Raw genomic sequence first — 12212 nt, forward strand, 5'->3', positions numbered from 1 at the left:
AGGCAGCCCTCTTCCACAGCTCTGGCTCTTGCCAGACTCCCTGCGTGTACAGTTCCTTCCCCCTCGCCCCTTAGACCTTGGGGCAAATATAACTTCCCACTTATCACCAATCTTTACTGGCTCCTTTAATTCTGTGCCAAACTGTGTACAGTTCTTTCCTAAAAATCTTCAGTTAAGCCCTTTTGAGTGTGTTGTCCCTTTGCTGTTGTGTCCTGTCTGATCCAGACTCTCTCCTCCTCCCTGGGCTATTGGGCTATTGGATCTGTAAGTCTGTGCCTTTCCCAGCACCATGCTTGTGTTTGCAGTAGGTAGATCTTGGCATATAAAATACCTATGCTCTGGAAACACCGCCTTAAGTTACCCATTTATTGATTGAGCTCCTGTTTCTGTATTTTCATGTCAGATGTACATTTTCCCTTCATTTTTGAATGCTCTGGAATGAATAGTGCATCACACTAGAGACCTACAACCCCACCTTGAAATGAGTTCTCCTATTCTCCTATTCTAAAACCCAGGGTGTAAAGATCTAAGACTTAAAAAAAATTTTTTTTTTACATTTATTTATTTTTGGTAGAGACAGAGCACAAGTGGGGGAGGGGCAGAGAGAGACGGAGACACAGAATCCAAAGCAGGCTCCAGGCCCCGAGCCATCAGCACAGAGCCCGACGCGGGGCTCGAACCCACGAACCGTGGGATCATGACCTGAGCCAAAGTCGGACGCTTAACCGACTGAGCCACTCAGGCGCCCCTAAGCCTTTTGATAAAGGAACTTAGGCCACCTGTTTCTTCCTCTTTTCCCCCTTCCAACATTTTGTTTGTGAGTTTGGCTTTTTTGCCTTTCAAATGGTTTCAGAAGTGAGCTCACCTGGATTCTACTAGTAAAGCAGAAAAGAGCATTTCTGCTTAGAAGGAAGGATGTTTATATGAATCTGCTTTGTTAAGAGTGCAGTGCACCTCTCTTGAGTGATTGGCATCTGAGCGTGGGGTGGTCCCATCACAGTTGTGGGGGGTGTGGGTGGGGAAAATGTCTTTCAGAGATAAACCCTTACACGTTCCCAGGAGAAGCCACTCACTTTCCCCCTGGCTTGTTTCATTGGCTTCTTTCTCACCTGGAATTAGAAGCTTGTTTATGGCAAGAAGAATTCAAAAGGGGGTAAGAACAGATCATTTGAGTTACAATCTTCATTCTACACGCTTCTTAGTTTCTAGAATCTAAGTTAAGGTGACCCCATTTTTAACGGCAGCTGAAAAATCAAAATCTAGACCTACAAAATGAGTCAAGGGGCACTCTTTACCCATGTGAGACCATTTTGTACTTCACACTATGAAAAGTCCTTTGTATCCCCCTGAGTATTTCAAATCTGTGGCCACCAGGTAGACGTCAGAGAAACTGAAAGTTCATATATTCACCTCCACTGTCTTTTGAAAAGCATCCGTGAAAGAAGGGGAGGAATGGGGGTTGTCAGTGGGAAGGTAGGATTTAATATACAAAAGCTGATCTTGATCTTGAACATGAATTTCAGGAGCGTGATGTCCCCGCGGGCCCCCCCCCCCCCCCCCCGCACCACGCCCCCCACGCCGGTGTTCTCATTTTCTTAGCACTTGTCAGAGTCTCTGCCAATGGTACCAGGGCCCCAGGGACAGGGCTGGGGTACTGTAGCCGACTCCCTGTCATTCTGGGGAACAAGGGGGAAGTTAGCATGAGAATCTGTGTAACACAAGTCCAGACTCCACCCTTGAAGGGACTAGGGTGCTTTGCTTGGTGTTTGTTCTGACAAGACTTTGGGATTGTTGGGGAGTTTGGGCGCAGGAAAAAGGTGGAAGAACAGTTACCAGACCACGGCTTCCAAACCTTCAATTTCATGAACAAACCTACTGCTCCTGTAGGACAGCAGAGTCAGGTGGTCAACCAATCTTACTGTTTATGCAGCAGAGGGAAACCCAGCTCCCACCTGGGGTCTGGTGAGAGGAAAGTGGTGCATCATACAGAAGTGTCCATTTCACTTAAAGATTTGTAGTGAAGAGGTAAGTGTGTGATAAGTAATTAAACATTATTTTCCACTTAATAAACAGATACAGTATAGAATACAAAATTTGCGAAGAAGACTTCCTGTTGTTGTAGAGAAAGCCATGAGACATCAGAGAAATTTTACACTTTGCGGTACCCCGGGAGGTCTGACTTTATTCTCAGGAGTATTTCCATTGAAAAAAAAATCACAGAAATGCTATAGATATTAGGCTTAAGTTAGTCAATAAAAGGTAACACAGGCTATATGGTAAGGAAGCTTTAGCATCTATTAAACTTAAAAGAAGATCATTTATAATAATGGTAATTCAATCCAGTCTTAGTCATTGGAAAGAAGTGTGAATTCTCCATGCAAGTATATTCCTTACTTAAAAAGAAACCTGAATTTAATGAACAGAGAGCTTGCAGTAAAAAGAAAAAAAAAAAACAAACAACTGGTAGTGTGGAGCCTAATTTCTGCATAATTGTTTTGTTTGGGGCACATAAAATTGTAAAAATTTCCACGTGAATGTCTTGTTTATGAGGGGAGGGAGGTGGATGCGCTCAATTATTTGCCGCTAGGGTCCTACTTGTCCTTATTTCTTACATTGGGCAACCTCACTCCTTCAGGAGTCTTGATTGGCTCCCAAAGGCATTTGAGTGTGTACCCTTGAATTGGTCAAATTCTAGGTGAGGGCTGAGGTCAAGCAGGGGTAGAGGAATCTTTGTCTGCAGGGAAAGTGGGCAGGGGTAGAACTTTTAGGTGGTTAGAAACGGGACAGGTGAGATAAAAACGTGGGGCTGGGGAGGAGGGTCCCAAGTGCCGGAATTGTTAATGGGTTGTGGTTCCACAGCGGACAAAGCCACAGGACAGGCAGTCTATACCAAACAAGTGCTCGCTGCCATTCCAGGGGTCTGACCCAGGACAGGCAGTACGAAAGTGGAGTTCAGTGCTGGGGTTCCAAAAGCAAAAGGGTTGGGGACATGGGGAGCATGTCCTAGGTCTATTGCAGCTATCTCTTTTTTTAATTGTATTTTTCCTTTGCCTTTTTCTTCTTTTTAAACCACTGTGAGTTATGATTGACATGCAAAAGCCTGTATGTATTATGTGTATACAGCTTGGTGGGTTTGGAGGTAAGTATACACCCGTGAAACTACCACCACCATCTATGCCATAAACCTCTCCATCACCTCCTACAGTGTCCTCGTGCCTTCTTGTTGTTATTTTGTGACCTATTCGCTCAGTAAGTTTTCCAATACAATATTGTGAACTGCAGGATCTCAGTGGTACGGCAGGTCTCTAGGACTAACTCCTAGAACTGAAAATTTGCACTCACGAATACCTCTGTTTCTCCGCCCCCAGCGTGGGGGTGCCAGCCTGCTACTCTCTATTGCGGCCGTCTCGCGCCCTTGCACATACCCGTCTCTCCCACCGTCCGACAATAGGAGAAATTACTATTTTGTGCCACAGGTGTCTTAGAATCTTAGCTCTTGGACCTGGAACAATCTTGCTGGGCAATCAGGTCCAGCACCCGAGTCCAAGAAAATAAGGTGTTGTTAACCATAGTCTAGAAGGTAGCTAAGACCAGAAAAGAGCCATACAGACTTAGAATGTTAAGGCTGAAGGGACCTTCCTGGCCACCAGTTCCCTCTTCTCATTTACAGGCAAAGGAACTGTTTGGAGCAGGATTGGGTTGGGGTGGGGGGAAGGGGGGAGAAGAGGGTCACCCGGGGAGAACAGCTGGCAGTGCCCAAACTGGAACCCGTTTGTGAGCCAAAGCTGTTTGCACCACCCTGGACCCCTCACCATCTTTTAAAAAGTGGCCTCCTCTGCTGAATCCATTTGCTTTGCCTTTTGCTTGTTTGTTTGTTTGGGCTCAGCAAATTCCCACTTGTTCGGGCTTTGATTTTGAGTGGAATCTGTAGAAAATCTGGTTTGGTGCTCTCTTTCTCCCTCTGCTGGCTCTCAAGGCTGATTCCCTGAAACTGACACAGATATTTGGGCAATGAAATGACTTCAAATAAAATGGAGGCATGTCTGTGGGCTGCTTTAGAAACAAGGGAGAAAACTACAGCTCTTTCTCAAAGAGGCAAAACCAATCCAGGGGAAGCTTGATGCATGCATATATATATATATATATATATATATATATAATGCATATATATATATTATGCATATATATATATTATACATATATATATGCATAATATATATATATATATATATTTCCCGCTCACCTCCCAGTTTCTCCTGGCTACACAGTAGCAAAGCAAAAATGGAAAACTTGCAAAAAAAAAAAAAAAGTTGACAGCATTTCTATGATTCAGCTGGCAATTTGCTACGGTATCCAGGGAGGCAGCTTCTCACATACATTAGCATAATGCGAAATGGCAGCTAGAACCAGAATTTACTGTCTAAGCAACTCAGCCTGAACAGCCGTTGACGACAATACAATTTAAAGGAAATCCAAATATTAGGCTTAAGTGACTGATACAGCCCTGAGACCTCTTCATTTTAAAGATGTGGGGTCCAGTTTGTTCCCTTATTTCTGCTCCCTGTTCGTGGGGCAGGTGGCTGGGCTTCAGGGTTAACAAAGAAGGATCCCGTGGCTAGTAGAGATCCAATATAGCATTCAGCCAGCCGCAGCCCACTCTAGTCCCATTATCGCCAAAATACATTTTCTTTCTCTCTTGAGTTTTTTGAGGTTTTCCATGTCCGTTGGTATCCAGATGCTGACATTTCTTCTTCTTGTATTTCCCCTGTGAGCCTTGACATGACAATGTATCTCCTTGCTCCCTGGTTATCTGGACACTGAACCACTGCAGATAGCAGCACCGGCTTGAAAGGGAGCTTTGTTTCTCAGCAGGGGGATGCCCAGCAAGCCTGGGGAAGACATCCTCACAAGGGCGTGTTTCCTGAGGATTCAGAGCTTGCCACGGCTCGTACGCTTACTGGCCACTGGCTTGCCTGAGCATTCCTCTGGCTTCTTTTTTTCCTTTCCTCTGTCCAATTTCCTCCCTTGAGTTGAGGACCAGGCTCAGTGGAAGAGTGGCTGTGACATTTTCCAGGCAGATGAGGCTCATGAACACAGGTGGCAGTTTCCCAAATGTGGTCTTCCAGATGGACACCCCCTCCAGTCTGCCACGTACTGTAACTGCTGATGCCAGACTTAGAAATCCCAAATGCTTCAGAGGCAGGACCTCATCCATGTTGTTAATGGACATCAGAGGACCGGGGAAGGCTGAGAGGTCCGTCTATGTTCATTAACTCAGATTGTGGATCGAGATCCAACAAGGACTTGTGAATGAATGCAGAGTTAACAATTTTAGGCTTTCAAGTTCATCTTCTGATGATGAAGAATGATCCAAGGATGTGGTTGTTCAGTTTTCTAGAGACCACTGTGCACATGGGGACCTGACTGCCCATCTTTACGGATTCTCCCGATGGCCTCTGCAGTGTTATTAGAAGAACAGCTTACACAACTGTTCTCACTTCTGACCCCAACTGCAAGTTTGGGGGGCCCCCAAGATCACTCTTGGCTTTGATCAACTCACTAGAAAGACTCAGAATGTTCTGAAAGCTGTTATGTTCATTGTTATGGTTTACTATTGTGAAAGTATACAAATTAAAATCAGCCAAGGGAAGTAGCACAGAAGGCCGAGTTCAGGAAAGTTCCAAACGTGGTGCTTCCAGTCTTCCTGTCTCTGTGCGATCGTGGGCAGTGTAACTTTCTTGGCATAAGGGTACAACAGTATGCAAGGAGTACCGTCAACCAGGGAAGTCCACTGAACCTTCGTGTTCAGAGTTCTTATTCAGGCTCCATCACATAGGTGTGGTTGCCTGAGCGTGTGATCAATCTCACTATCCAGCTCCTCCTGAGGTTGAGCTGATACCCCATGACCCAAAGTCACAACTCCAAATCACATTATTATACTATCCTGCATGATCGAAGGCCACAGGCAAACAAAGACATCCACTCCTATCAGGCCTTACATTCCAAGGACTTAGAGAATTTCCTCCCAGAAGCCCAGGGCAAAGGCCAGACCTCTTTTTGGGCAAGGTTCATTCTTTACTTTACTTTACTTTTTACTTTACTTTACTTTACTTTACTTGCTGAGCCAGCTGCAGGAATCTGTTCAGTTAGGCTGGGTGTTCTGGAATCGTACAGTGCAGTTGGCCATCATGAAGAGGGAGGTGTAAGCACCACAGACAGGGGAGTAGGATGAGGAAAAACTGTAGCTGGAAAGAAAGAGGGGCTGCTGGGAGGAAGTGTACGCAATATTTTGCATGAATAGACATGGAGCCCAGTGGGCCGATGAAATATTTTAGGTTTTGATTTATTCTTTCATTTTGTCCGTCAACCAGGTCACATGGTTATTGAGCCAAGGGTAAGTATATCTTAACCTCAGGGTTGAGAGCTAGTGTTTCCAAAAAGGCAGGATGAGTGGGGTCCACGGTTGGAAATAATTTGCTCTGGAGTCAGTGGAAGCATTGCTTTCTCTGTTTGCCCGTAGAGCAGTAGAGATATCACGGCACATAGAATGAAATGGGCTGTTTTGTGAGCATGTCAATAGTAATGACTATTATAATTATAAATAACAATGGCTACCATTTATAGAGTGCTTCTAAGTGCCAAGCACTATTAAATTCTTTACCAACATTATCACATTTAATTATTTGAATATCACTATGGGGTAGGGATTGTTATCTGAGCTTTATAAATGTGAAAAATTGAACCTTCAAGGGGTACTAAGCTAAGTAATTAGCTTCAAGGCCCACAGGTGACAAAGTGAGGATTCAAACCCAGGTCTTTGCAACTTGAGTGTCTATTTAACCTGCTACAAGTCCCCATAATGGACATGGCTAACACATCCTGTGGGGTGGAGATAAACTTCTGCTTTATTGGTTTGGTATTTAGTGTATTTATTTCAAAAGTGGCTTTGGAAGACTGTGTGTCTGCTGAGACTGAGGTTTGGTCTCCCAGGAGACTCAAGTTTCTACATTAAAGGTTTCCGAAGGGCCAAGATGATGGGATGGGGAGACCGCTGAATTTCATGCCTCAGGACAGTGGTGTAGACTTGGTTACAGGTGACTCATTAGCTCACAGGGTGGGGTTCCATGTTCAGACCTGCTCATCTAGACTGGGAAGGAGACAGTTTATGTTTGCTCCTGGGAGAAAGGATCTTTCTAGGATAGGATTTACAAAGACTGAGAACATAAAATGGAGGTGGGAACACATAGTGTTGGAATTATCTGGATTCATGCTCCATGAGGACAGGAAGGCTGTCTCTCCAGCGTGTAGTCCAATGCATGGTACCTGGGGGAAATTTAATGACCACAGAATAAATGAACAGGGAGATCTTTGAGGCAGCTAGATGGGGCACATCTCTTCTAGGATTGGGTTGGATGAAGAATGAAGAAGCAGGATCAGCTTTTCCACTTTGTGTGTTGTCCAAAGTCTCCCAAGTACTTTCGAAGTAATACTTGACGTGGTTGTGGCCCTTTCTAGTTTTAAGACACTTTCATGTACATTATTTCACTTGATCTTCACAACGCGCTTGGGAGTTTAAGTTTTATTGTGTTAACTTCATATTAATGGATGGGGGACTGGAGGTGCACAGAGGTTATGTGACTTGTTGAAGGCCAGATAACTCGTAAAGGACCAAGATCTTGTGACCCCACATCTGTGTTCTTTCTAGCACCCCAGAGATGGTGGTGGGTGCAGGAAGTAATGGCGTTCTTCCAGCTCCCCAACTTTTAAATACGGTCACCGTGGCTAACGGCTCTCTTGACGGTCGAGTTTAATTGACTTGGAGGTGCGTTGTTGTGACAATAGGTCTGGGTTTCCCCTGCTAAAGATTCTTTGCTCCTTGGATGAAAGTTCACCTCCTTGGGCTGGCCCTGACTGGGGCCTGTCTGGGGGGTTGGGGTCTCCCGTGAGCTTGTCCTGGAGAGCCTGTGGTCCCCCCTCCTTGAATTCCTCCTGGTCCATGATCCAGCCCATTTTGGAGCATAATCAGGGCTTCCAACGGCAGAAACCTTAACCAAAGAGGCTGTTTGGGAACTAAGTGAGATAATGTCTCTTAAAAGACTCTCTTAAGTTTCTTACAGATGTTGAAACTTAGAATTCCCCCCCACGTGGTGCTACAGCCTTGAGCAGCCCCTCTTCTGGTAAGACTTGTTGGGGAGTCAGACCCAGTGGAGGAGGACATTTCATTCACCTTCCCAGTGTCCTTCTGAGACTGCCTAGAGCCATGGTCAGGAACTGCTGTCCTCACTGGCAGAAGGCATGGCTGAGAGTGGACACCTCCCCCTAATGTCCCTGGGCTGCTGAGTAGAGATAAGCTGAGTTGTTGGTGTTTGTCCATTCTCCGTTAATAACTCCGGGTGCTAGATGCAACTACTTTCTCCTTAAATACCACACATCCTGGGGCTATTAGTTCTTGAAAACCCTGTGTCAATAGAATGTTCCTGGTGGATCCAGCTCTCCCTCCTCCCTATCCCAGGAGGAGTAACCAAGTGGAGATTCCTGCTGGCTTTTGGCTGGAGGAAGGCCAGGTCAATCTCCTACTGGACCAGGGGGGCTGCCTCTGGAGACTGAGGAAATTTGCTGCCTTTTGTCATGCTTCTGCACAGGTCATTGCCCCCTTGAGTCTCAGGGACCCAGGGTGAATTGTATAGTGTTAAGACATTAAAGGGTGGTTATTATTAACAGGACATTTTTCAGAAATACTGTGTTTTGATCAATCATCAAGAAGTTGTTAGTTCCTTGGGAACACTTGTCTATAAACTAAGATGGGAGAAGAGACTCGGACGCAGGTTATGGGTCATCTCAATGTTCTTGTTGCACTTGGAATTTTCTGAAGGTGTGGCTAGAATGGACTCTTCTCTTTCCCTAAAACTGTCCACCAGCCTGTGGGGACCACCTCTCATTTCACCCATATCAGGTGGTGCTCCCACAGGCTTTGGCTTTCACCGGGTAACAGGAAGACCCCAGGTGTATCACCTGGCTTTTCCTGCTGCCTGAGGAGGTGAGTAGAGAGGGGGCAGGAATGTGACAGTAGAAAGACTCCTCCCATGAGCGCTGATCTAGAGCTAAACTCGTGGGCACCTTGGATCATGGTAGCCAAGAAGCGAAACTCTTAACCTTTCTTGGCCCTTTCCCCGGATTTCTGGACCCTGTACTCACCTCAGAATTCTATGCTTAAAGGTTTTTTTTTTTTTTTTGTCTCCTTTAAAAAAATATTTTTTTAGTGCTTAGTTTTTAAACATGTTTAATGTTTAAAAAAATTTTTAATGTTTCTTTTTGAGAGAGAGAGAGAGAGAGAAAAAACGTGAGTGGGGGAGGGGCAGAAAGAGACAGAGACACAGAATCGGAAGCAGGCTCCAAGCTCTGAGCTGTCAGCACAGAGCTCAACACAGGGCTCAAACCCATGAGCTGTGAGATCATGACCTGAGCTGAAGTCGGATGCTTAACTGACCGAGCTACCCAGGTTCCCCCCCCCCCTTTTTTGTCTCTCTTAATGAGGAGTTAAATAATTTGTTCAATTTCTTCACACTAAAGTGGTAGGGGCTTGGTGAGCTATTCCTACCTTAGTTACAGTTTTTGCTTTTTAACTGAAAAGAAAGGATCTGACATAACTCAAAACAAAGATGACCCGGTGGTGGGTTTTGAGACCTCCGAGATGGAGACATTTGAGGATTTCCCTCATTGTCACCTACCCGGGGCCCCCTGTTTCTCCATGTTATGCTGACCTTGGTTTCCAGGAGATGGGCACTGATGTGGGCATCTCTGGTTAATGTACTGACATCAAGCATCAAGTTGTGTCTGCAGGGACTCTGGAGTGGTTGAAGAGCCCGGAAGAGGGCCTTTTGGGCTCCACGGTTTGGCTACAGAACCACCTGTTCCGTGGGCTTTGCCAGCTTTCTCGCTCCAGCGTTTGGGATACCTTATAGTTCATTCTGGTAAGGGCATTAGTGGCCTGATTCTCTACTCCTCATCTTGTAACTGGGGTGTGAAGGAGGAGCCGGGCTGAACTGATAACCCTTTACCCCCAGAATCTTGCTTGGTGCCTGACTTTACCAGATACTCAGTAAATGTTGTCGAAGTTCACTCCGAAGGTCAACATTGGAGCTGATGAGGGAGCACAAGTTTGCCCAACCTGTGGTGCTGTGTCCTATGTAGGCACCCTGTCTATGTAAAGCTATAGAATTACATTGAGGTCCGTTATTTCTCACTGGTCAACAGTAAGAAATAGAGTGACTGTCTAGACATTCATGATGGGATGGATTTCCCCAGATAGGATGTATTTATGTCTTTTGATTAGGGAGCTGTGGTGCCTGAAGCAGTACAAGACTTGTGTGACTTTAGAATCTGGTAACACCTAGTAGCTTTCCTGTCACACCTGGCTCAGCCCAGACCCTCAGGTAGGCGGTCTACAGCCCAGGGGACACCTGGTTGAATGAAGCTCAGGTGCTCAGGTGGGCTGTCTCTAGTTCTGGGAAGAGGAGACCCCAGGACGCTAAGAAACTGACATTCAGGCATTTTCTTTGAGTACATTCTCTTTGGAGCCTAAAATTTCACGTGGTTCAGCAGCAGATACAGTCAATCACCTTTTAACCTCATTCCTGTTTGTCAGATATGTTGACTGAAAGTCATTACCCACTTGCAATGCTTTTGTTTGTTCGTTTTTGCCATTCTTCCCGAAAGCATCATTTCTATTAAAATCCGGGCTTTTTCCGAAAAACCCTACCTGAGATTCCAGTTGAAGCTCAATCAGAATTATGCCAAGAAAGGTGAATTCTCTCTACAAGTCTTCTAAAAACCAAAGTCATAGCTCTTGCTGGCTTTTGCTGCTAAGTGTTATCATGTCCTTCATACCACATCGTTCTGTCTTGAGTATCGGAGGAGAAAATGCCACCACCACACTTGGGTCACTCAGCTAGCCAGCTCAGCCCAGATGCCGAAGAATACTTCCATAGCCAGCCTCGTTAATGCCTCCCATGCATCTTGAACTCCCTGGTTGTATTTCTGTATGTTTCTGCCAGACCGTGATCCTCGTGGGTGTCAGCACCAGCTCATAGACAACTATTTTGGAAGCTGGCTTTTCCCAAGTGCTCTTAGCCAGTACATCTGACACGGGCTCTTTAGTCTCCCCGGGGACTTTGAAGGGACAGTGGACTCTGCCCTCATTTTGCCTGTTGCCCCAGTAACAGAGGAATTCCCACCCCTGCAATGGTGCCCCACCCCCTCTGTAGACTGCTGTATCTGGTCCCAGGAAGTATTGTCCCTGCATTTCTGGGTCTTCTGAGAAGCTGGGGTGGGGGAAGAGGTGCATTTCAGTATCTCTCTATGCTCCCCAGCCTTCTAGCAATTACTCTTGACTGACTCTGCCCTTAGGAACTCTCCTTTCCCGTGGTTTCCTGATGGGGGCAATCATAAGGCAGCATCCTCAAGTATTTTCCTGGATTGGTTTCCTTCTGATATTCCTTTTACGAGGTTTTTGTTTTGTTTTGTTGTTTTGTTTTAGTTATTTATTTATTTATTTATTTATTTATTTATTTATTTATTTTTTAAGAGTGTAAATGGTTTAGGAGTTGGCAGGGGTGAGTTACTCCATTTATAGCAGTAACCACGAGGTGGGCCCCAGAGCCTGGGAAGAGTCTGACAGTGTTGACCGTGCCTGCTTTTTTCTGTGTCATTCCCTTAAATTCATTTTCATGATTGGCACCATGGTGTACCATGACCCATTCCCTCTGTCCTGCTGTAAGTGGTTGTTGCAGAACAAGGCCTCTCCATCACTGATCGTGGCCCCAGGATAGAGCTCAACCCAAGGGTTGCCTGTGTTCTTTTGTAACCTTGAAATTATAATAATAGTTAACCTGTACTGAGGGTTTACCTTCTGTTCTGAAGTACGGTTCTGCTCAGTGCTTCACTCCCATTTTTTCTCTGCTCTTTACGACAATCCTGTGAACGAGGTTCCTCTAGTGTCCTCCTTTTACGGAGAGAAAATATAGGCTCAGAGAGATCAAGCAACTTGCTGAAGGTCACACAGCTCATAAGTGCCAGGATTTAATTTTGCTTTCCCACTATGCAGGACTGCCTTATTCTGCCTCACCTTCATGTCCTTGTACACACTGTCCCCTTGTTCAAGCCTCCTTCCCTCCATGCTTCAGTGCCCAGCTCAACAACTAGCCCCTCTGTGG

At 45.6% G+C, this 12212-nt stretch overlaps 1 protein-coding gene across 1 annotated transcript in view; it reads left to right on the forward strand.

Annotated features, from left to right (window-relative positions):
- TMEM178B (transmembrane protein 178B) overlaps window positions 1-12212 on the forward strand; it is a 308589-nt gene that overhangs the window by 154133 nt on the left and 142244 nt on the right. The gene's annotated exons all lie outside the window — the stretch shown is intronic.

Source organism: Lynx canadensis, chromosome A2 (assembly GCF_007474595.2).
Source record: "Lynx canadensis isolate LIC74 chromosome A2, mLynCan4.pri.v2, whole genome shotgun sequence".
In the NCBI taxonomy this organism is placed as follows: Eukaryota; Metazoa; Chordata; class Mammalia; order Carnivora; family Felidae; genus Lynx; species Lynx canadensis.